Consider the following 25116-nt stretch of genomic DNA (forward strand, 5'->3'; position numbering starts at 1 on the left):
GCTCTCAATCCACTGAGCTACCCAGCTACCCCCTCTGAGTATAATTCTTCTAGCTACCCAGGTGATAACAATTTTTAAAAGTTACCAATATCTTCTTTTCTTGTAGGGATACATAACACTTTATCTTATTTGGTCCCTTAAAAAAGGGGTTGTTTTTTCCCCCCTTTCTTAATTACCTTTTGGTGATTCTCTTGAGTTCTGTGTTTGGGAATCAAATTTTCTGTTTAAATACAGTCTTCTCTTTATGAATGCTTAGAAGTCTTCTATTTTGTTAAATGACCATACTTTCCTGTGCAAGAATATAGTCAGTTTTGCTGGGTAGTTGATTTTTTGTTGTAGATCTAGTTCCCTTGCTTTCCAGAATATTATATTCCATGCTTTTTGCAGCCAAATCCTATGTTATCCTAACTGTAGTTCCATGGAATCTGAATGACTTCTTATCAGCTTGTAATATTTTTTCCTTGGTCCGGTAGTTCTTGACTTTAGCTATAACATTCCTGGATGTTGTCAGTTGGGGATTAAGTACAGGAGGTGATCTGTGAATTCTTTCAATCTCCACTTTTCCTTCTTGTTCTAGAATATTGGTGCATTTTTCTTTGATAATTTCCTGTAGAATGATGTCCAGGCTTTTTCTTTTGTCATGATCTTCTGGTAGACCAATGATTCTTAAATTGTCTCTCCTAAACCTATTTTCTAAATCTTCCATTTTGTGGATGAGATGTTTCATGTTTTCCTCAAATTTTTCTTTCTTTTGATTTTGTTTTGTAGTTTCCTGCTGCCTTGTGAAGTTGTTTGCTTCTAGTGGTTGAATTCTAGTTTTTAAAGACTGATTTCATTCCTGGATTTTTGGTCATCTTTCTCCTTCTGATATATCATCTTCTTTGCCTCATTTTCAAGCTGATTAATTTTGGCTTTCTAGATACTATTTTCTGTTTCCAGAGGATTTATTTTGCTTTTAAGTTCTTTTCCCAGTTGTCTTCAGCCTCTCTTAATTGTATTTTGAGTTCTTCCAAAGCCTGTGTCCAATTTGCTGCAGTTTCTGTGTTTTTACTTGGTGTTCCTTAATCCTCCTTGGTTTCATTTGCTCTTTGTTCATTGCCTGGATAGAAGCTGTTGATTGTAATTGCTTTTTTCTTTTTCTTTACTCATATTTCCTCCTTATTCCCCCCCCCCTGTAGCTGCTGTAGTCTTGCTCTTCTCATTAGGTGCTGGGTCTGTGGGTTTTGGCTGTTATGTCCTGAAGGGGCTTCTTCTCTGTTCTTCTGATTGATCAGGTTATCAGAAATTCCCAGGCTGACAGCAGAAGCTGAAAAGGAGCTGGGCTTCCCACCCTGTTGTCAAGGTTGTTGCCTGTAGTTTGTTGCAGCTTTTGTCCTTGGAGCTTAGTCAGTAAAGCTCTCAGATCAGTCTGTGGGGAGGGGTGTTGGAACTTGAGCTTCCCTGCCCTCCGAAGGCTTCTTATCTGCCCTATTGATGAGATTGAGCCAGGGCAGAGGAGTTGATCTGCAAATCTTGGTTGCCCTGAGGCTAAAACCTCCAGAAAGGAGGGAGGAAAGATGGAACATCTTGGCTGTGACTGGGCTGCCTGCTCTGTGTTTCTCTTCCAGCTGCCTCTACACCACCTGTGCTCTGTACTGTAAGTCTGGCACAGCTTTGCCAGGAAGTTTCTCCCTCTGGACTAGAGCCCTTGCCTGCCCAGAGATTCCAGCCACTGCTGGAGGCTCAGCACTATAGGTGGGGGAGGGGTCCTGGGACCTTCCTTCTTCCTTCCCCTTAAACTCCCATGTTCTAGAGTTCAGGCTTTTATGGAGGCATACCTTTTAATCTGGATCTGGAGGAGGGTTCCCTAGCTCTGGCCTGTTGTTAGATTTGGATTTCAGTCCTCTTAAAGAATTGTGTTTTTGATTGGTGAGGAAGGGTTTATGGAGGTCTGAGCTGTTGCTGTCTCTTAGCCACCATCTTGACTCCCTAGACCTTCATTATATTAAATTCCCATGATATTTTTTGTTTTTCTATTTTTCATCAAATTTTCAAGCTTTCTATCTTTAGATTTGCTTTAGGTTTATTAATTTCTTTATTTTAGAACTTTTTAAATTGCATGCTTAGTTCATTGTTCTTTTTTCATTTCATTCATATAAATTCAGTGATATGAATTTTCCTTTAAGAACAGCTTTGGCTATGTCACATAAGTTTAGGCATGCTCTTTGTTATCATAATCTTAACAATTTTAATATTATTATTTGTTCTTTGATATAAGTGCCATTGCTTACTTTCCATTTAGTTAGTCAACACATCAACAAGCATTGAGTTCCATATTGTTTGTTCATGGTTCCTTTGTTATTTACTCTTTTATATATCATTTATCATGATATATAAAGAATGTTTATTATTTATGCTTTTTAAACATTTCTTTATTACTCCTTTATGTAATATCATGTAATTGGGTTTCCTAAGGATTCTGTAAGATACTGGAAAATATGATCATTCCTTAATATTCACATTCAGAAGTCTCCAAAAGTCAGATAAACCTGATTTTTTTTCCAATAATCTCACTCTGTATTTTAATTCTTATCTTTCTATTGGAATCATACAAATCTGAAAGAGAATTAACATCTACTCTTATTTTGTTACTATCAATGTCTTTTTTGCAATTCACTTAGTTTTTTTAATATCTTTAATGCTATACCATTAATGTATATGCATTATTTTTAATTTTATATAGCAACTTTACGTACCATATAAAATATATAGTTTAGTTTCTCTGACTCTCTTGCATTACTAATCCTTACCAATTGCATTTTCTGAGATTATTATTAAGAAACCTTTTTGAGTGACTTAAATATGATACATGCTCCTGTATCATTTTCTCTGTATGCTTCCAAATGTATTTCTTGTATGCAGTAAGACACACACACACAAATTCCCTGCATCCATCCTATGTCCTATTCTGTCTTGTTTTCCCCTTGTTCCAAGAATTTCTCAATTATTCCATACCTGTAATATTGATTTACACACAAAGCAATAAAATTTTGCCACTGAAATACTGATTCCTTGTTTTTTTCTACTCTTCTGATTTTTGTCCTGAGGTTTATTGTTCCCTTAAGTCTTTAATTGATTCTTCTTGCTTTCTCACATTTGTGACTGATTTTTTAAAGAAACCATTGCCTTGTCTACATGTGAAAATAAACATTTCATTCCTAATCTTTTATTGTCATCTGACTACATTTAACTTACTTTTGCTTCATCAGTTTTCCTGTTGAATATCCATTTGACTGCAGGTTTCTGTAGAAGGAATAACTCATGTTCTTCCTTTAAAAATCCAATTATTTCCTCTAATTTTATGCTTACATTTAGACAAAATATTATTTGGGGGTATAAGCTGACATTTTTTGCATTCTAGAATATGATACTCTGATTAAATCACCTTGGAATGTGATTTTTCCCCCTTTCTTCCTACATTTTTTTTTACTTTACATGGTGATTCCTAAGTTGAACTATGTTTTAGGTCAATTAAATTTGAAATTTATTTGCTTTATTTTTCTGTGAGTTTTTAAAAAAAATTATACTTTCCTATCTGTCTTTAATATTTCTGGATAATTTTCCTGTATGGTTTCTTGAAAGATGCCATTTAGGATTTCTTTTCCTATGTCACAATGTTTTTTCTCAAAGACCTGTAAGACCTTGATTCCTATCTTTAAATTCAATATTCTTATTTCATAAACCTTCTATATATTATTCTGACTTTGTTGCTTTTTGTTTCTGTTCAGTTAATTTTCCTTCTGTCTCTCCATTTTTTGCATCCAAATTATACTATTTTTTTTTCAGAGAATCTACTGTTTCAAGTAGTTTGTTTCTATCTTTTATTCTGGATATTCTACTCTCATTCCACTTGGTAGTTTCTTTAAACTCTAATTTATGTTCTTATTTTTATATCTTTTTACTTAATCCATCATTGCTTTTCTGATTGGGGAATGATACTCAGGAATTCTATTGAGGAATAACTTCAAGAAGTTTTCTTAATTGGATCTTTCTACCTTTCCTTCACTCATTTTGCTGGCTCCTTGTTTTCTTCTACAAAATATTAAACAGATGAAACAATTCTCACATCTCAGGGCTTGGATCCTCTCCCTCCCCAAGGAGTTAGGACTCCTAGTTCCTCTTGGGTAGTCAGTCACCTGTTTTCCTTCTCTTCCAAACTCTAGGGGGCTTCAATTCATAGATCTCAATCTACCCTGACAACAGTCATCACAAACTGCCAAGGAATTAATTCAGAAAGTCAGTCCCCAAAAGTGCAGATTCAGAGTCAAAGTAGCCACAGACTTGTAGGGAGGGAAAGTGAAGATACAAGAGTACAGAAGCATCAATGGACTGGTGAACTAATCTTCAGTTATTTTTTCTGAAAGAATTGTATTGGGGTAAGTTCTTATGTTTCTCTTTTGGAATATTTTTCTTGTGCCTATGGAGTGGTAAGGGAGGAACTACATCCTGGCTTACCTCTCATTCCACCATCTACTCTGGATTTCTAGAAAACAATTCTTTAGATGAGAGTTAGACACATATGGCCAAGAAAAACAAAAGATGGAAAAAGAAGTTGCTGCATATTTTATACAAATTGCTTCCATCATACAATCTGATAGCTTTCAAATAACAATTCAATGAATTCATACAGAAGAGGGAAGGGAGAAGAAAAATGGAGGAGCTGCATGAGGTCCAGTTTTGACTTTAGCCTCCTATTGTTGGCTTCTCCTTCAGTTAATTTTGTGAAAACTCCATTTCTTCTCTCCCTTGAGAACTCTGAGATATAAAAAGTATGTACCAAAATTTTATTTCACTTAGTAGGAGTTTTTCAAGAATAGGACTATGATTATGGAATTAAACAAAATTTGAAGAGAACATTTAAAAAGATGAACATATCAAATAAACATTTTAGCCACATGAAAACAGTAAGAATTATTACAAAGCAAAAGTAACTAACTATTGAAAGCTAACTTCCTCAACTAAGATTTTCAAATATTATCATTTTCAAACCAAAACTTCTGATGTCTTGGATAGTGGGTTGTGAAGGGTGCCCGATAACATTTTTGTTCACTATTTTAAAACTTATGGCAATCAATCTTTTTTTGTCTGAGACAATGAGTATAAACATAAGCTCCAGTAGAGACTGTCAAAATCAATTAACAAAAATCCTTATTAATGTCTTCACTTGTTGGATTTATTAAAAGATCTTGCTTCACAAAAAGGCACATCATTTTTCCCCCTCCACAACTATTTGAATGAACATCAATCTAACAAGCACTTTTGAAAAACTATTTTGTAGACTATTTCATTCTTAGGAAACTGAGGCCAGAAAACCAATCTTTGAATGCATGGGAAATGTATGAAAGACCCAAAGAATCTGGAATCATGCTTATAATTATTTTAGCAGATTCATTCATTGTAATGACAACATTTTTTCCATGACATAATTTAAGTCCTGTCCTTACTACAATTCCCCCCCCCCAAAGCAATTGAAATTATATCACTGTCATAAGAAATTTATTTTATTGGATTGTCTTTAAAGAATTTGTATTATGTTAGGTGGAACTATCAAGTCCAATAATATTTTAAGAAAGTGCCTGGTATAGAGTTGAAAAAGGCTGATAACAACATACCTACTAACACATAGTAAAATTAATTGGTAATCACATAGCAAGAAATCAGCCCAGTGCTACTGTTTTCTTACTTTCAAAGTCCCAGAAAAGCAATGCATTTTAGTCATAAAACAGAAAGAATAAGCCCTGAAGAAACACAAGATAGGGAATGAATTTCCTGCAGAAAATATTTATTTTTAAATAGTGCCTAAATATATTTCACAAGTAAAGAGGTGGATGTGGTTGGATTTCCTTTCTTTCCCTACATTCCAGAATGTAAATAATAGAAAAAAGAATGAATCTGGCAGTCAAAAAATAAGAACTGTCTACAATATTAGCCACAGATTCACACAATTGAACATCAGGTCTTATTGTTGATGCTCACTATGTTTGTTCTGTTCTGAAATGTTTAAAAATATAGTGTAGAATACAGTTTATAGAGATCTTGATTGACTTCTAATTCAGAGATATAACTCACGCCATGAACATGGTTGAGTTTTTCAGTCAGATAAGGAGAAATATTCATACCAGAAAATATAATGGGTATTTTAAGGACATTTCACTAAAATGAATGAATGAATTGTAAGTCATTTAATTAATAAATATTCCCTGCAGGAGCATCTCTTTCTACCACATCTTACAACACTAAATTCAAAGACATAAAAGATACTCTTAGACAAAGGTCTAGTCCACTCTCTATGCTCTAAACCAATGGCGTAAAAACTAGGTCTAGGTAAGCTGGACACCTGTCCTTGGGTAAAAAAATGACCAGATGAGGGGATCATTCTGAACAGATACATTTTCAGCTAGAGATATTGTGACCTTCTTTGGAAATGTCTATGAATAAGACAGAACTGTGTTATAACTAAGAAAGGGTGAAGCTAGCTAGTTTCAGGGATAAATAAAGGAGAGGCCTTACATCTTAGAATTCCAATTATCAATATATGTTTCCACCAAGTTCTGCTTTGTGTCCCAAACTAATTTGTCTTTCTCTCCTTAAGGAAGGCAGAGAACAGCCTAGCATCATAGCCTACATTATAACTTCATCATAAGGCTCCTTAAGAGGTATAATACTAATGACTTCTTAATGGACTACTAAATAATGCTTATCAGAAATCTTCCAGCAGTATCCACAAATACATTGCTTTTATGCCCTGCCTTTAAATGACCATCAAATCAAACATTTTCCCATCATTTAGGGTTTGAAGGAATTCTGAGATGGACAAAAAAAGGATGGGTCAGAGTGTGTTTGATTTTATTGTTAAAACATCCCCAAACACTCAAGCAGCTGTTGTTGCTGTTTTGACTTTCATCATGAGATCCTGACCTCAAATAGAGACCTTCCAGGTACATTAAGACAGTTTCCACATAGAAAAGAAGAAAAGATTGTCTGAGATTGTCTCTGAGATTGTCAAATGTCAGCTCAAATGATCACAAAAACGAGTGAATCTACTAATATTTAAGTAGTTTCTGATAGAGCCAAGTCATATAGATCTGTTTAAGAATACTGCCAGGAGATGCATCACTCCTTCAGCTTCTGTGTGTGTGTGTGTGTGTGTGTGTGCGTACATGTATGTGTGTGTGCATACTGTAGGTGGCGACATATGTATATATAACCTAGTTTCGCAATGTCACTTCCCATAGATTTTATTCATATAGATTACTGAAAATAAAATGTATAGTGTTATATGTTGCAACTATATATTGTGTACAGTTTGTATATAAAAAAGAAAGAATGATTAAAAGTCGATGAGAGACTGTTTATAAATCTTGATTGCTTCATAATTTTAACTTTGAGCAACATTTTTATCATAATTATAGGCTTTCTTAAAGCATTTATGCAGATTGTTGTTACTCAAAAGGGGGTTTATTCCATTTTGGTATAAACTACACTCTTTTTTTTTCCTTTATGAAATCACTCTTCAAGTTCTCAGACCCAGTAAGTACTCTGTTAGAGTTGCAAAATCCAAATGGCAGGAAGCAGTTATCCTTAGAGAGCTGTCTTTCTCCCTCCTCCTTCTCTCCATAAACAAGTGCAAAGAACCAAACCTCTAGTCTACTATCTTCCACCCATACATCTCATATATCTTTTGGCCTCTCGTGTTCATGATGTGCTTGTCAGGCCATCATTTTTGTACTAATTTTGCAGACCAACAATCAAAGTCTGTTACAAAATATTATCAATCTGATTGTTAAAATGTTTTGCATTAAATAAAGCCGCCCCCCCCAAAAAAAGCCCATCAGTTTTAGAATATGTTGACATCTAGAAGGACAATAATCAGAAAATTCTATCAAAGTTTCTTTTCCCAAAGAATCTGTCTTCTAGTCAACTCAGAAAACTATTATGAAAGAGAAGTAGATCCCAGAGGGAAATGCACTATTGTGAAGTAAACTGGTTCAGAGCTAAAAGGAATTGACAGAAAGAATAAAGAAATTTCATAGACACATGACCAGATGAGGTTCCTTTTTAAAATCAATCTCTCTTACTTTGCTAGCATCATTAAAATAATAATAACTCACATTGAAGACAGGGCAATAAAATGAAAAGAGCACTGATAGGAGCCAAAAGACTCAAATTTGAGTCCCAGTTCTGATACTTCTAATACTGATTATGTATGATTCTTAGCCCCAGCTTCCTCATCTATAAAATGGGGAGATCATACGTGTTTTACCTACCTTATAACAAAAGGACTCTGTATCTGGAATCCACAAATCCACAAACTTCCCAAAGCTTTGGCAGAGATATCAAAGGATCTGTGAATTTAGGGAGTGGGTAGGAATTACATCTTTATTTTCACCAACTTATAACTGAAATTTCTCATTTCTGCCAACCATCTAAAAACATTCTGAAAAAGGCTCCATAATCTTCACCAGACTATCAAAGGAACCTATGATATACACACAAAAAATAGTTAGACTCCCCATCATGAGGTAAGTTTGGTAAGAAAATTTTCTAAAGAATAAAGTTGCAGATGGACATTAATATTATTAGTATAAAAATTATTATGTAACCCAAATCTATTCCTTAGCAGTAAGCTATGGAAGTGCTAATAATAATAGTCATAAGAAGAAAAAGGAGATCATGTTGGACTACAGTTTTCAGAGGAAGCCTCCTGACAAAGAAAGAACTTAAGGTCAACCCATGCAACATATATTTATTTAATAACAAAATACAAACTCTACTATTTGGGTTTTAAAGCTTTACACAATCTGATGTCCACCTATCTGTATGGGTTCATGGTATGTTACTACTTACCATTCCACTCTCTGTTGTCTTCAATAAGTTTCTTTTGTTCGTCACATACGACTCTGTTTCTGGTGTCCATGTCTTTGCAATGGCTATCCCCCATGCTTGAAACATATCACCTCTTATCTCAACCCTGCAGAATCCCTCTCTTCCTTTGAAAAGGAAACTCTACATTAAGCTTTTTCCTGGTTCTTCTCCCCAGTTTCTCATAAACTTTTCCCCAAACTATATTTAACTGCTTTTTATTCATTAGTAGATGTTCTCTTTTCTAATCTATACATCCTTATATAGGTACTCATCTTGCCCATTGAAACATAAGCTTCTTTCAAGTATGGGTTGTTTCATTCTTTGTATCTCCAGGGCCAAGTATATTATTGTTGTTGCTAGTTCACTTGTGTCTGCTTTTTCACGACCCCATGGACTAGAGTACTCCAAAACAATCCAAGGGGTTTTCTTGGCCAAGAGTAGAAACTTTATATATGCTTGTTGGTTAATTGCTTGAATAAAGCATAGTTCCTATTCTCGTGGAGTTCCAAGTCTTCTGTGGGAGATAAAACATGCATGAATAAGAATGATATAAGATAGATGATGAAAAAGAGACAACTGGGCAAAATGTACTATGAAAATCTGCCACTTTAAAGTGGGAGAGTCCAGGAAAGACTTCTTAGAGGAAGTGGCATTTGAGTTGAGCCACAAAAGGAGAGATCAGTCTTGAAAGAGGGATGAGTAGGATTTGGATAAGGGCAGACAAAGAAGGACAGTTTTATAATGGGAGAAGCAGCAGCAGCAGCAGCAAATGTACAGTATACTTCCTACTTCCCAGCAGCTCAAAGACTTAGGAAGTACAGTCTGTCTAATGAGGTGAAGACATCAGACAAAAAGCAGTCTCTACCTCCCCTCCCCCTCACCACAAACTCCTTTTTCTAGGAGACTAGACAGTCTTCTGACCCCCATCACAAATTTTTAGAGTATATTTAAATCAGTGACATCTTCCCCAGAGTGAACAAGATGCTTCTTAAACATGTCCTGTACTCAGTACTGCAGCATGGCCTGACTCAGATCTAAATCACTAACACCCAAGAATCCTCACTAAAAGAAATGCTCATAACATAGAAAATGCCTTCTGATACCTTTAAGCACCTTTTCAAAAAGATTAAGCACAGATGTACCATGTTTAAATTAGGAATTTATATATTTAATATTAGAACATCTATAAAATTATTTTCTCTTTCCAGATGAAATTGATTCACCATTTAAAAATGAACAATCTATTTTAAATCACAAAAGAAGGAGATGGAGGGTCCTTTACCCTTTATTATCACTCATCCACCTCCTTCTCCTCTGACTGACAATCAGATACCCGAATGCTAAGCCATTCAACCTGCTCTTCTGCTGACAGCCTCTAAGTCTTTGGTACAGCCCTCTAATAATGGTGCCAGGCACCACTACATTCACAGAGTGGAAAAGAATGAAATATATTGGTTCCACTCAGGTGTGGTTTGAAGCATATCTTGATGTTCCAGTTTAATTCCAGCTCAATCGTTATAGAATGCATGTGGATATATCTGGTTTGAACTGATCCTCTAGGTGTTTTATTTTGTTTTGGTGTGGTTTGGGGGGAGGGCAGGGGAAGGAGGAGGAAGATAAAGCCTTTGATTTCATTTTAAAAATGTAAATAGGTTCTATTATTATACTTCATTATGATTTTTTTGGTTTGCAGGTCACCTGTGATCAATACCCTTGATATATTGCATGCTTAAATGCTGAGTATGTAATGAATAATGCAATCATAATCTTTAATCAAAGAATTTAAAGCTAGAAAAGGCACAGTCCACCCTCTTCAATTTACAAGTGACAAAGCTAAGGCCAAGAGAATTTAAGTGGCATTCCCATGGCCACATAGCTAGTTAGTGGCAGAACAAGTCTTTTCACTATACCATACTGCCTAGAGAGGAATTTAAAAAGTGATTTCAATCTGTAGTTTAGGATCTTTTGTTTTCTAATGGATGAGAATGAGAATTACTACTTTGCAAATATCCCGTTGTTAAGGTGTTGGTATTATCTACTTTATCCCCTGCTTCTTTGTCCTGTGTTTATGTTGTTAAACTCATCTGTAATAATTTCTTTCCTTCCCTCCGTCTGTTCAAATCCTACTCATTGCTCAAGATCCAGCTCACATCCCACCTCTTCCAAGAAGCCTTCCAACCTGCATTGATCTTCATTGCATCTAACCTACAGCATTTATGTATTTGTATCACATAATATAACACTTATTTATAAACTGCACTTATAATCCATTTAAGAGATACTAATTTATTACTATGTATAATGTATGTTAATCTTCTTCAGTCAACTATGCTGTTAACTCCTCCAGAGCATGGACCATGTATTTTTCTCTTTTGTATCTCTCCATAATACCTAGGACAAGGCTAATTGTATTCCTTGAGCCTTTGATATCATGCTTATCCTAACCAGTCATATATATTATTGACACCAGCACATTAATGCTTGCTCTAAATATTTTCAGTTGTGATGGCTTTCATAAATAAAGCCACCTATATATTTTTTAACCCTTACCTTCTATCTTAGAATCAATATTGTGTATTGGTTCCAAGGCAGAAAAGCAGTTAGGGCTAGGCAATGGGGATTAAGGAACTTGCCCAAGGTAACAACGCTAGGAAGTGTCAGGGGTCAAATTTGAACCTAGGACCTCCTGTCTCTGGGCCTGGCTCTCCATCCCGTGAACCACCCAGCTTCCCCCACCCATATTTTTTGATAGAAAGTATATGATCTTCTAGAGAATGCCTAGCTCTACAATGTGGGATAATTGTGTAATAATCCTTGGACATCATATCTCTTAACCTAAGTTGAAAATTGTATAAAATTTAGGCCAACTACTTCATGGTATATGTTCATTTCAGATAAGAATATCAAAATATATATCCAACTAAATCTAGATTTAAATGTACAATAATTACTTTTATAACTATGCTATTTAAATAAATGTCTTTTCACTGATGTGCTCAGGATGACTAGTTAAAATAACACATCACTGGATGGGGCTCAGGAACTTATGATTTGGAGAAGATTCTGATCCTACAAAGATTAGAACCTGAGAATTTCTTTGAGTGAGGGAACCTGGGATGCTGGAATAAAAACTCTTCCTTAAGTTGGAAAGAATTATAATTTCACGATAATATGTGCTAAATAAATATTTTCTAAATAAAATATTGCTAAATAAAAATAAATGCTAAAAGTATTTTCACCAGTGATTTGGTAACCTTTTTTTGATACCTTCACCTATGAAAACTGTTAAATTTCTAAATAGAGATACCTTAATGATTGTCCAGTGTGGGCTTTAGAAAGTTACTTAACCTGTAAAGGTTATAAAAAACTACACTGAGCTAGTAGATATGGTACTCTATAAATTCTAAATTAAAAATCAGGATGCATACACATGTTGCATTTGTGTCCTTCTTCCTCCAATCCCCACCCCCTCTTTAAACTCTCTTCCTTTTGTTTCTATCAGAAGGTATTTGTTTTTTAAAATATGCTTCAGATAGCATTCAATTAACACAATACTAAGAGCAAATGGGCATTTTCTCTCAAACTACTGCTCACTAATAAAAATGGAAAGCACTGAGTGTGATTCTATAGTAAATGACAATTAAAATTTGTGTTTTGAATACAGTTATCCTTGAAATTGATGGAATGCAAAAAAATCTAGAATATATATCATTGTTTAAAAATAGCCATCATGAAAGCCCACAACATATTAAGGGCAATAAAGGCCTGCCTATCTATCTATCTATCTATCTATCTATCTATCTATCTATCTAATCCGAATTTATAGGAATTTCTTCATATATCCCCATATGTGCACAAATCTGAATAATATGATTGCCTTTTATTACATTTTGTGAGAAACACAAAATATTCTCTTTGGACCTTCTAGCTGAAAGTTTCAGTTGCTTTAAAGGAATTAATAAAGTGGTTATACAAAAGGTAGAAAATATTATTAAAATATCAGCCTAAAATTTATCTCTATGGAAAAATTAATAGCCATGAATAAGTAATGCCATAGACATTAATTTATTAATTTAATATGAAGTTTGATCACTGGATATGCAGGTTAGCTATTATCACCAAAAGCTAGAACAGTTTGGGAAGACATTTTAAGAATGAATAATACTATCAGTGAATTGAAATAATCTTAGATGCTGGATAACCCCACTCATCATGCTGATCTCCTAATATAGCAAAATGAATAGGGTATTATTATGTCCTACAACAAAAACACCTAAATATTAATGATATACTAAGGGTGTAGAGTACACTAGATTTTCACAGGTCACTGATATGAACTATTCTATCACTTTTACCACCCCAGCCCTCCTACCCCCAAAAAAGACTAAACTGAAGCTCACAGGGGTTGAGGTAGATGATGAAGATAGGAATGGGGCTCTGCATATTCATCTTCATGTGGAGGAAGCCTCAAAATACTGGAAGTCCTTGGGTGGATGGTGTAAACAGTGTCTTAAACTATTCGTTTTTCCTGGACTCTGATCACTTAAGGATGGAGTATAGTAGAGGGTCCGTTGTCTTTTGATGCCTGTCAGGGAGGGAACCCCAGCTCTGTCCTGGGAAGGCCATCCTGAGGGAAACCAAAAAAATAAATTGATGTCCTCTTATCCCTCAACCCTGCATGCTGAGCACACCCTGACCACAGGGCTTCCTTGCTCCTAAAATCCAGATACAGCCTTCAGCTATTCTAGTTCCTCATTTCTCTGTGGCCCCTAGTACTAATCAGCTTCGGGGGCTATCTGCATCTTGGACCTTGGGGTGGTTTCATTTCCTCCCCACTCTTAGTTTCACTACAACACAGAAGGGAGTCCACGAGGAAGATCCCCTTAAATTAAAAATTAAAAGGCAAGTCTTCACAATGAGGCAAGCAGGAAGCCTCCTTTTTTCCTAGGAGTCAAACCTGAAGAAAGAGATCATCATCTTCTATCTTCCTCTTGACAATGCCTGCAGCGATTTTATTAAATGAATTGCAAAGTGGGTGTGGGGAAAGGAATAAAAGGGGGGAGGATGGGAAGGATGAGAGAGAATGAGAGAGAGAGAGAGAGAGAGAGAGAGAGAGAGAGAGAGAGAGAGAGAGAGAGAGAGAGAATATTGTTTGGTTTTGATGTTTTTATTGTGGTTTTTTATACCCCACTCCTCCTTTTCACATTTTCCCAGACTCTGATGGATAAAGGAATTGACTTAGTCCAAAAAAAAATGAAATGGGGGGAGTCAGATTTCCAAATCTTCCTATTTCCCACACAAGCCCACAGGAGAGTTTCTCTCCCAGGCCCTCCATGCTCCAAAGAGTTTACACACTGGCTCCAATTTTTAAGACATATATGTGGGTTAAAATTCAATTTTACAACCCACATTTATATGAGATGTGGGTTTGACATCTGTTTGCCAGAGTGTTTTGCACTTAGCCTAACACCCACTATTAAGTGACAAAATTGTGGCAGCCTGTCAAACCCAGCTGACTGACAGCTGCTCCACTTTACAGAAACCATTCAAATATTTGCAGGTTTGGAAGCTTTATTCGATGTTGTACCCAATCTTTCAGTTATTTAACATGTAAAATATAAGTCAAAGTTTTAAGTCTGTATTCCAAAATGTTTCCATTTTCCATACAAAAAGAAAAGCTTTCAGTGCCTCTGCTGGAAAAGATCCAAATCCCAGTGTTTTCCTTCTGCTTTTTCCCCCAACCAGATTCCAGCGTTCCTCCTATCTGCACAAACCCGATAAAAAAAAAATTTTTTTTCCCTAAAAACTGCCATTGCCCAGTGTCTTCTCATATGGCAACTAATGACATCTCCCTATGATGGAATTAAACCACCTTAAACTCCGAGGAGATAAAGTCTTGTTTGGGGGATTTTTTAGATGCATTTCAAAATAAAACGTGAAAACCCCAAACCAAGGAGAGAGATCTGCGCACTAACAATGTGCGTCGGAGAGTTTGAGTCCTTGCACACACAGACCAAAGAGCCTCGCTGAGAAAGAGATGCTACTAGGAAAATTAATTTCCAATCAAAGTCTATGTTCTTTGGCATGGTTCGAGGCACAAATGCTTCTTTCCTTCCACTTCTAAGTAGCTTAGTCCGATTAAGAAATAATTTGCAAATGACATAGTGTTTCAATAGATTGAGATCCATTGAGTAAAAGTCATGTGGGTTCTTCGCCTCTGCTATTAGAGCCAGACAGACAAGGATCTCCTGGAACTGCAGCTGCAAGCAATGAAAAAAAAAATTATCGTACCCTTGCCTGTATGATATAGCTTACTCGTATAGGTCTGTGCACACATTCATAGAAACATATATAGAGATCCTTAGTGTATTTGCATAAACTTTACGGGCGCGCGGAAATGCTTTTATATTATAATATATATATATATATTTAACACAGGTGGACATATCTTATACAGCTTGCCACATGAATGCTATGCGTTGGGTAAAATAATGAATGGATTGCCTGTTGGGGAAATTTTTTTTTTTCCGAATTCACTCCCAATGAATTAGAAGTGAGTGATTTTAACTCCAAGTGCAAAAAAACATACACACACAACGAGAGAGAGAGAGAGAGAGAGAGAGAGAGAGAGAGAGAGAGAGAGAGAGAGAGAGAGAGAGAGAGAGAGAGAGAGAGAGAAAGAGAGAAAGAGAGAGAGAGAGACTGCTTGGTCACATTCACAGAAGGTGGGTTTTTATCTTGCCTTTTGAGATCTGTATGTGTGCTAACATATATGGGATGGGGAGCGGTAATTCCCACCTGATGAGATACCCCAGGACTCTCTTCCGAGTAAATCAGACTGAACAGCTAGAGTCCGAACTTCAGGGCTCCGAAACCTATCCAAAATGCCTTGAAAGCAGTTTGAGATGCTGTAGAGAGACTTCAACCTTTGGCAAAGGACTGCAGACCTCCCGTGCCCCTTGGCCTTAGAGGGAGAAGAATTTGAATGTGGATGCCCCTACTGGGTGAAAGCTGCAGCCCTGCTGTGCTCCTTCCTCGTTCTGACTCCAACGCATACTACAAGTTTCAGGATTCGCTCCCTTGCCACCTCCCTAGAACATCTCCCGCCTGCACACCCACTCACCCACCTTCCTATCCGCCCACCACCAGAACCCAAAATAACCCGGGTGCTCTTTAAAAAGGCAACTTTTACCTAGAAAGCTGTAGGTGCTTTGTGTCCATATTACTAACCTCTATTGACTGTCTTTCCTACAGCAGCTGTCACGTTGACGTGAAGGGGATTGGAGAAGAGAGGTGGAGTAATAGGAGGGAAAAAAGTCATGATCGTAAACGGGAGACGAAAACTAGCAGGGCTGTTTAGGAAATAGGAGCCTAACAGGAGCTTTGCATTGCAGCCGGAGGTGTCATCCTTCACTAACACACTTTCAGGAGAAAAGGGAAAGAGGAAAGGAAGGAGACAGAGGGGGTGGGGAGGGAGGGAGAGAGAGATACAGAGAGAGACAGAGAGAGAGAGAGAGAGAGAGAGAGAGAGAGAGAGAGAGAGAGAGAGAGAGAGAGAGAGAGAGAGAGAGAGAGAGAACAAAGCGCAAATCTCAGTCCTATTGAGTAAAGAAAGTAAAGAGAAAATGAGGGAGGAATAAGGAGTGGATTTACTATATTATGTAATGGAAGGGAAACTATGGATAGCGTGTAGTTAAGGGAAGCGGAAGCATTAAATCTACAAGGAAGCACTTTGAAAAAAGAGGGTCTCTCACAGGGTTAGAGGTGAGAAAAATCTAAGCTGAATGATGACTGGAATGAAGAAAAGAGAAAAGAAAATGAAATCTAAGTAAATGAGGAGAAGGCCTTGAAGATGGGGTGGGGGTGGGGGTGGGATAAAGAAATAAACCTTCAGGCCAAGGTACCTTGTAAATAGGACAGGTGCAGCTCTCAAAAGTGAAGGGACCTAAAAAAGGAGGGTCGGAGAAAGCGGGTGGGAAGAGGACTGTAAAGATCCCAGGAAGGTGAGGTGAGGGGGAGGCGAAACAAGAGCAGCAGAGAGAAGGGAGGAGGAAAGGGTGTGCGAATGAAGAATGAAGGGAGGAGAGAAATTGGAGAGAGAGAGAGAGAGAGAGAGAGAGAGAGAGAGAGAGAGAGAGAGAGAGAGAGAGAGAGAGAGAGAGAGAGAGAGAGAGAGAGAGAGAGGCTCTGAGCTCCACCTCCCTCCCTGCTCAAAGCAGCGTCCCAGCTGCTCTCAAACCAACTGCTCAATTCTATTCACAGTCGAGATGGAACAAAAAACTGGCTATTTATTAGAATACTTGTTTGGTATTGTTCGGCGCCACACAAAAGGCGTTTCATTATGTGAGGAGGGGAAAAAGCCCCCTTTTTCCAGAGAGAAACAATAACTTGAAATTGTCTTTAAAGTCTTTTCTATCAATAATAAATTTCATTTTCTTGTCTCTCTCTCCCGTGCAGTATGTGAGTACGTGAGTGGTGTGTGTGTATATGTATGTGTGTAGTTGTGTGTGTATGTGTGTGAGAGAGGGAGAGGAAAAGGGAGAGAGAGAGAGAGAGAGAGAGAGAGAGAGAGAGAGAGAGAGAGAGAGAGAGAGAGAGAGAGAGAGAGAGAGAGAGAGAGAGAGTGTGAATGTGTGTGTGAATGTGTGTGTGTGTATGTGTGTATGCGCGTGTGTGTTACCGGGCACTCCCGTCTCTGGTGGCAGAGCCGCTTGGGAGCCTTGGCTGGGACAGGGTCTAGAAGGGGCAAAATGTTCGGTCCTGTTACGCAGAGAACCGTTCATTATATTCAGGGTCTCTAATAAAATCTCAGGAAGGTGTTTTAAGGTCAGATTGTGTAGGGGAGAGGCTGTCCCTGAGCTGCTATTGGGAGGAGGATGGAACTGGAAGAGGAAATGTAAGTGTCTCTAACTTTTGAGGGGGTCTTCCGCCAGTACTGTGTTTGGGGAGGGGGTGCGGCAAAGGCTGGCTGGGGGGGGGGGATGTTTCAACAATGAGTTTCAGTAAAAAGTGGCTGGGGGGGGGGGGTGGCGGGTGTTGTCCACGCTGTTTTCAGTATAGTCTAGAAAGCGAGTGTGAGACGCGGAAACCACTGCTGAATCGCGTGCTACTGGTGTGTACATTTGTCACTTGTCATTGCGTTTTACATATACAGAGTTTTTACATGACTTTGGGTTGACAGTCTCCCAAAGAACGTATACTTCTATCTTTCTCTAAATTCCTTACTTTTTTTTTCTTTTTTGAGGGGGAGGAGAGAGGTACAGGGAACAGGCAAAGGGTCAGTTTGGTTTTTGATAGATCTTTCTACTACTATTCCCAGGAATGCAGACCTGTAGAAAAATCCCTCATCTCTCCCACTGCCCTTCCTTACACCTCTACCTCTCTCTCTCTCTCTCTCTCTCTCTCTCTCTCTCTCTCTCTCTCTCTCTCTCTCTCTCTCTCTCTCTCTCTCTCTCTCTCTCTCGCTCCCTCTCTCTTCCCTCTCCCTCACTCCCCCCTCCTTCCCACCGGGGTGCCTTAGAAGGGGCTACCGCTGGCTCCGCAGCGCTTCCTACGGACTATCCGGTCTCAGCGGCGGCGGCGCACGGCGCGCCTTACTTGGCTGCAGAAAGAACTAAATCAGTGGACTTGCAATTATATTTTTAAAATTAACATGTTGAAGTGTGGTGCCATTTAGTGAGAGCTGTTTGGGCAAAGAATCAATTTAACTCTGACTGACCGACGGTCTTGACTATATTAATACTGCCAAAAAAAATCAATAGGCAAAGAAGCCCTTGACACTGCAGCGAATGCCTTCTAAACTCCCATCCCTGGCAGAGAGCAGTAGAACGGACTGTTCGCTTGTCTAGTGCAGCCTGATAGGGCATATAAGCTACTTCTTCGCAGTGAATTCAGAAAAGCAAAGGTTGCAGTGAGCTCCAGATTTCTGGCTGGCTAGTGAGGGGAGCCGGAGTAGAGCGGAGGTAACAGCCTCGACGTCCTGCAAAGTCATTAACCTGTTTACTTCCTTCCTGCGAAATTGCAACCTCCTTTAGGTTTCATTATGTAAAGTGCTGAGGAGTCTTGAAACCATAAATAAATGCCCCCAAAGAAAGTTCCCTTTGTAGGCTATAATACGGCTGGCACCTACTCTGGCTCCCAAGCAATAAGGCACTGGGTCAGCTCTGGAAGCACCTCTCCCCTCCGCACCCTCCCCATTTCCCGCCCCCCCAACCCCCCGCCTAGTTAACCGCCTAGAGGAAGGGTTACCAAGTTAAAAAGGTGAAATGGATTTTTGTTGTTGTTTTTCTTTTAGTCTATCAACAGGCAGCGGGGGCAGGAATGTGTAGATATTGATTGGGGGGAAGGGATGGGATTTGGCTGACTGTCTTTTCAAGAAACAGGTGTTTAAACATGATAGCAGCCTCCAGTCAATTAACCCATTAAAAGTCCGTTTTATGACATTGATTTCCAAGAGCTGCTCGGTGGGGGCTTCCGTTTGGAAGCGTTTTTGTGAAAGTGTATGGGGCTGAGGGAGGGCGGTGGAACTGCCAGGATCCCAGAAAAGGCAAGAGCCTTCAGTGGTAAGAAATGTTGAAGGCCACCAAAATGAGATCCTGCCAACAGGCTCCGGGTGCAGCTGCTCTCTGCTGTTTGGGCGGCTTCGGGGTTTTCGATGTACGTTATTGTTTCCCCTCTAGTTAAAGATGTGGAGTTTTGTTTTTGTTTTGTTTTCCAGTGCCAGGGCTAGGCCAAGTCTCAGCCTCCAAAAGCTGGGAAGGATCTAGCCGTGCAGCGTTTTCTTAACCGTTCTCCTTTTTCTGCCCATCCGATACTCTTCGGGCCAGAGGACTCCCTGGGGCTAAAGTCTCCGCAGGCAGACCCGCCCAGATGCAGAAAAGAAAGTAAAAGGTGGAGTTGAGTGTCAGTGCATCCCCCTCCCCCGTCAGAGGTCCATTTCCCCAAATCCTTTCTTTCCCTCTCAGACCTCTGGAAAGGTGGGACTGGGGGAGCCCCGTCAAATCCCTAGGTTTAGGGGCCCATATTTGTGTTAGACCCTGGCAGACGCCACGGTTCTTCCCTCAATCTCTTCCGTAGCGCTGGGTGGCTTCACCCCTTCTTCCCCATCACTCCCGGGAAGCGGCCTCTCCCGGGTGGAACGATACGCTTGAGAATTGACAATGAAGCTGCTTGGAGTGTCCAGGACCTCATGGGAGTCAGGGACGATGACAGTGGCCGCTACATCTGCCACATGTGGAGAAATGTAGCGCTCGAGCTAGTTTCCAACAGGAGTTCAAATCTTGACTCTTAGGTCCTGGGATTAAGCAAGTCAAAAGACTTTTTGAGAAGAGGGCATGTGGGGGGATGAAAGGCAGTCAGAACAGAGGTATGTCTCCCCCTTTTTTCTGGCCTAGAAAATAATGTCAAGCTTTTTCCGGTTCGGAGTATCTGGCTCCCCAGAATGAGGAAGATACAGAAGCCAAACTCACTGCTCCTATTGCATCCTTATCAAGGTTTGACTAAAACATACCCGAGGCAGGGAAAGAAGGGAATGTAGACTATAACTCTTCCCTTAGAAAAGTTCAGGTCTTTGGTCTCTAAGAGTTTAATTAAAATATGCGAAAGTGGAAAGGCAAATCTATATGTTTCTTCTTTCAACAAGACCCAGCCCCCAAATTAAAATACCTTGAATTTGAGGTTTCCTCGAATTCATCCTTCCTTTTCCTGTTCTCGGCAATCTCAATCCTATCCTTGGCCTGGTCACCATTCAGAGGTCAACAAATGAAGTTCCTTGGCTGAGGTTACAAACTCTGAGTGAATAATTGTTCCGAGTCATAGGGAGGAGATAAGGAGAAGAAAAAGAAGAAAAGACCGGAAAGGAAAGCCTACCAGAAACTTTAAGTCGAGGTAGAAGGGAATAATTAATGTACTTTTGTAGAAATAGCTCCTTGAACCTCCTCTACTCTATGGTCCTTAGATCAAGAATTATGGCTTTTCCCAAAAACTTCTCTCCCCCCCCCCCCTTATTGTTGTTCTTTGTTTTCAAAGTCATTTTCTTCCCAAAGCACTAGGAATCTCCCTTTGTTTAGCATCTCTGGAAAGGAATTAGCCAAGGTTATTGGTCTCCATGTCAAGGAGTATCTCCATTTGGGAAGAATATTATCAAGGTAGCCAGGAAACATTTTATTTCTTCTTTAACATAAGCCTAATATCTCCACATAACTTAATCTAAACTTGATTTCTCCACTTCTAATAAAGGAGTCAAAATACTTCTTTGTGTATCTAAGGAAGTGACATTAAGATAGAACCAATAGACCACTTATTAGCTCGGAGTGTGGGGCATTGGTGTTTTTTTTTTCTTCCTCAATAATTTCTACGCTATTTAGACATCTCTTCCAACACCCCCCTCCCCCCAGCCTTGTTTGCTGTTTTCTGAAGTAAGCTGAGGATGCGACTGAAAAGGCTTGAAATTGTGTCAGGGTGATGTTTTAATCTCATTGAAAAGTGTATTAAAGGACAAGATGTAATTTATGTGAGATGCTTCGATGAAAAGAGAGATTGGAGTGGATGATCCTTTCACTCTGTGTGAACCGCATGTCATGTTTATATTGAAGCCTGTGTAGCTAATCTAATTTGCAATAACAGGGATAGCCTGTAAGAAAAAAGCCTCCATGATTTCACTTTATTTCTTTTCATATAGAAATTCCTTATGACTTGTCTCCTCTTGTGAGTGATGCCTTTTCCATTGGAGGCTAATGAGAGAGAATATGAGAAAGGGGACATGTGTAGTCATAATACCAGTTTCTTCTTTAGAACATACGACTCCAAGTCCCCTGGGCATTGTCTTCCTTAGACTATAGCGTGACTTGCCTTGCATTGGCTTGAAACACTGTTTTCGATTTCTTTATCATCAAGGTTCCAACAGTCCAGTGTTTAAAGCTTAGCCTTAGACAGTATTACTGTGCTCCTACATTGCCTGTTTTTTGTAATAGAAGTTGTCTGAAGCTGAATCACCATCTAGATGCTCGCTTTAGGAGTCGGAAGCATACATTGGTCAACCAGTTTTCCTCTGTATTGGGGTTGGGTTTACTGTAGATGCTGATTCTGAAGAGCTGTGGAGCTCCCATCACTACACCCTACAGAAAAGTTTGTTACCTCTCCAATCCTTCCTAAGATTTCATAACTAAAACCACACAAACCTGCAGTTCAGATTAGGTACTTTGGATTCTTATTATTACATCTAACACATGCATTCTTCATCAATAAAAAAAAAACTACACGTGTTAGAAAATTACAACTTTTGAATAACGTAAAAAGGTGTATTCAAACTGTTAATTACAGGGGTTTGTGTGAATGAAACTTTAGCAGTGACCCATTTAATTTCGTGGTAATTACTGACAAAATAAGACAAGGATGAATCACAATACAGTATATTTATCTTTCAGGAGGATATTGTGCTGGCATAGTTAAGCCAGTGTGTAAGGAAACATTTTTTAAAAGGGGAAAACATGAATATAAACGTGGATACAAAGATCAAATCCTGAAACCATTTGTATTAAAATTTGAAGAAGGTTCTGCTCAGATACCTATCGAAAAACCCAATTGAACTGAAGAGAAGCTAGCACTTTGTGAAATCCAATGATTCTTGAACCTACCTCTTTGGGGGCTTTTTTGGCCCCGCCTAGCGCAAACTCAAGTGAAGGGCCAACTTGGATGTGACTTTAGTGTATTCTGTAAAACAGAGAGATGGAAGGATGGTGTTACCACCCAAACCCACAGCCCATTCTGAATAAGCAGCCCATGGAAAAGTGGGGATTATGAACAAAAGAGGAACTCGACAAAGTGTTGGTCGGAAGGGACCCACAACAAATCCAGTATCTTGCCCTTCTCACCAATTAGGAGAAGTGATGGAAAATTCACTGAGGCCTCTGGAAAAATAACACTTTCAGAGAGTAAATCCTAATACGAAGTTTTTGCTCTTTTACAGGATCCCTAAATTTGTACTGCTTCTTTTTTCTTTTCTTTCTTTTCTTTTTCATTTCTCTTTTCTTTTCTTTTCTTTTCTTTTCTTTTCTTTTCTTTTCTTTTCTTTTCTTTTCTTTTCTTTTTTCAATTAAGAGTAGTCTGAGTGAACTGATGATGCTCCTCATTTATTTTGAAGGATATTTTACCAACCAGTCATATACTTGCCATTTCGAGAGCATAGGCTTGGGCCAGGCATGAAGATGCTGCTCTACCTGGAGGCTGCCCTGAAGCTCTAACCAACAGGAAGTAGGCTCTCCTGCCTCCACTCAGGGGACTGGTGTGGGAAAAGATAGATCGCCTATCACCTGAGGGCTGGGCAATCTGCATACCTTGGGATCAACCAAATGATAACACTAATAATGATGAAAATATAATAATGAAGAGAATATTGTGTTCTAGAGCTGTCATGTTTCGATGCCCTCTTTATGGTTCTCAGTGACCACAGCTTTAGCTCTGTGAACTCCTATCCCTGCCGATCTGGTGCTGCTAATTGTCTTGTTTTTCTCTGATTCTTCTCATCTGAGAACTGAGTAGGAGGGCAAAATGCCACATTGGAGGAGGGCAAATTTCGTTATTTTGAAAGCTTCCAAATCGAATTTCACTTTGAAGCTGGACCCTGGCCTCTTTATTCCCTTCTATTGGTTGAAACAAACTACCGTTTTGGAGGCCTGGTGGTAGGGTATAAAACACTTTTAGTGTGGACGGAGTGAAAACTCTTCCTGTCTAATGGCTTTAGGAAGAAAAAAGTAGAAAGTCTAAAGAAGAATTGAAAGAAAAAGCGATGTCCACTTGGGGAGAGGCCTTATTCTCCCGGGAACTTAGTGGATCGCCCTCCCCACTACTTTTCCAGCTCTGCAAAGACAGAGAATGCCATTCCTGTCCAGAGTGCCGGTCTTTCCTCTCCTTCCTTTTCTTTCATTCATAAACCTGGTGGCTATAGACGCAGCTTGAATATTGACGTCTCTCCCCCAACTGCTCCGCCGTTAACCCAATTACAGAATTCATCAAGAACAGTGTTGAATTATCTCTTTCCATACAGTATCAGCATTAGCCTAATTAAAAGCTATAATGTCTGATATAATGATTAAATCGTTAGCTCTGCTGTAGGGAAGCAATATTTTGTTTTCCCTTCAATTAGAAGCTGATTGAGGTTTTCAGAGCAGGTCAGCTGTGAAATCTGAATTATATGTGTGAATACTGCTCACAGGGTGAGCCCCTACTCGAAAGCTCCAGAGATTCTCCAAATGCTTTCACCCAGAGAGCTAGGAGGCGACAACAAAACACACACACACACACATACACACATGGAGTCTCTTTCTCACTCTCCCTCTCACACACACAATTTGTTCCCTGATTGTGGATTTAGGGATCTCCACGCTAATCGTTGGGAAGAAGGCTTTGTTGCTTTTGGATGGGAGGGACTTTATTTTGCCTCTACTCCTCCTCCCATCCTTATTCTCTTGTTTTCCTTCCTTTCCCCAGATGCTAGTGGAGCATCATTCCAAATAGGACATATTTTTGTCGAAGGTGGTGATCGAATGGGAGCTAGTAAAGATATCTCTTGCTCTGATCACTCTCACTGATGGCACAGATATTACTCTGAAATTGATAAAAAGAGCGATTCTTTCTCATTTCCCCCTACCCTTTCCCCCACTTTCTCCTGTTCGCTTTCCCCTTGCATGCCATGGGCTCGGTCTATTGCCTTTTCAGAGCAGTTATGTTAGAGATAGTAGGGATTTGAGACGGGCTTAAGAAGAGACGACTGACCACTTCAATCAAGGAGAGAAACCCAAATTTCTATCTAATGTAACGCTTGAGTGAAAACACACACACACACACACACACACACACACACCGTTTCTTGATAAAAGTGTAAGGAAATAAGAGAGTAGAACAGAAGATAGCAGCAAGTGTCAGCTGACGTTCTTCTGTGATAAGTCACCGGGAAACCTTAGCTCTAACAGGACAGCAGCGGCTTGAGGGGTACTCAGACTTTTCCAACGACCAGCAGACGGCGATCGAGGCCCGCGCTGGGACTTGGCGCCAGCTAGATAGAGTTCAGGACTGATTCCCAGCAGCCGCAGCTTGGGAACCTGGCACTGTACCCCTCACTCTCTTTCTATTCCTTTTCCCATCCTTCTCTAACCACCACTCCCCACCTCGCCGCCAATCTTGTCTTCACTACTTCCCCTCCTACTTCACTTTCTC

The 25116-nt window shown here is 39.2% G+C and overlaps 1 long non-coding RNA gene across 4 annotated transcripts in view; it reads left to right on the forward strand.

The window, feature by feature from the left end:
* Positions 1–25116, forward strand: part of LOC130455875 (uncharacterized) — a 366804-nt gene that overhangs the window by 273444 nt on the left and 68244 nt on the right. For 2 of the 4 annotated variants that reach the window (XR_008914077.1, XR_008914078.1), the window contains exon 1: positions 17356–17800. The exons of the other annotated variants lie outside the window; for them this stretch is intronic. This is a non-coding gene — a long non-coding RNA (uncharacterized LOC130455875). Of the gene's footprint in view, positions 1–17355; positions 17801–25116 lie in introns of those variants that run through there. 4 annotated transcript variants of the gene reach the window in all.

The sequence above is a fragment of the Monodelphis domestica genome, chromosome 8, assembly GCF_027887165.1.
Source record: "Monodelphis domestica isolate mMonDom1 chromosome 8, mMonDom1.pri, whole genome shotgun sequence".
NCBI classification, from domain to species: domain Eukaryota; kingdom Metazoa; phylum Chordata; class Mammalia; order Didelphimorphia; family Didelphidae; genus Monodelphis; species Monodelphis domestica.